The following is a 780-nucleotide window of genomic DNA, read 5'->3' on the forward strand; positions in this document are numbered from 1 at the left end:
TGCGCGCTGAGGGCTGGGGCGGGACGAGGCGCGGCCCCGGCCCCCGGGGCGTGAGGGTGCTCGGACGGGGCGGGACGGGACGGGACGGGGGAAGGGTCTCGGGGCTGCCCCAGGTGTGTGCCCGGCGCCCAGCGCCGCGGACATGCCCAGAGGTGCCGCCCCCGGCTGAGCTGGAGCTCTCTGAGCCTGCTCTTGCCCGGTGAGTGCGCGGGTCAGAGTTCGTGACAGACCGTGTGTCTGTCAGAGCATGCCGCCCTCATAATCTGCCCAGAACGCGTTAAATTGTGCATGCCCCGTTCCTGGTAGCGTTCAAGGACAGGCTGGATGAGGCTCTGACCATCCTGTCTAGTGGGAGGTGACCCTGCCCAGGGCAGGGGGGCTTGGAAACCTAGATGATCATTAGGTTCCTTCCAACCCAAACTATTCTGATCCGCTGATAACCCCTGACCTGCCATGTCACATACAGGGAGTAAGATTAAGGTGTCCAAGCTTCCCCAGGAGCAGGGACATCCCCACGCAAGGAGATGCCATCTCCACACAAGGTGTACCCTGCTGCTCTCTGCAGGTCCTCGGGAAGACCCTGTGTGACTGTCGTGGAAATCGCAGCTCCTCTTGCTGTTTCCAGTGCTCTGAGGCTGCTGGAAACTGTGCAGTCTGGGCCACCCTCTTGCAGTGCACAGTCAGTGCTCGCAGCTCCTTGTGAAATGGGTGTTCCTGCTCATCCGGGGCAGACAATGAGTCTCCTGTCTTTTTGAAGCTATTTGGCACCGACTTCGGATA

Source organism: Passer montanus, unplaced genomic scaffold (assembly GCF_014805655.1).
Source record: "Passer montanus isolate IOZ18808 unplaced genomic scaffold, ASM1480565v1 scaffold70, whole genome shotgun sequence".
NCBI classification, from domain to species: domain Eukaryota; kingdom Metazoa; phylum Chordata; class Aves; order Passeriformes; family Passeridae; genus Passer; species Passer montanus.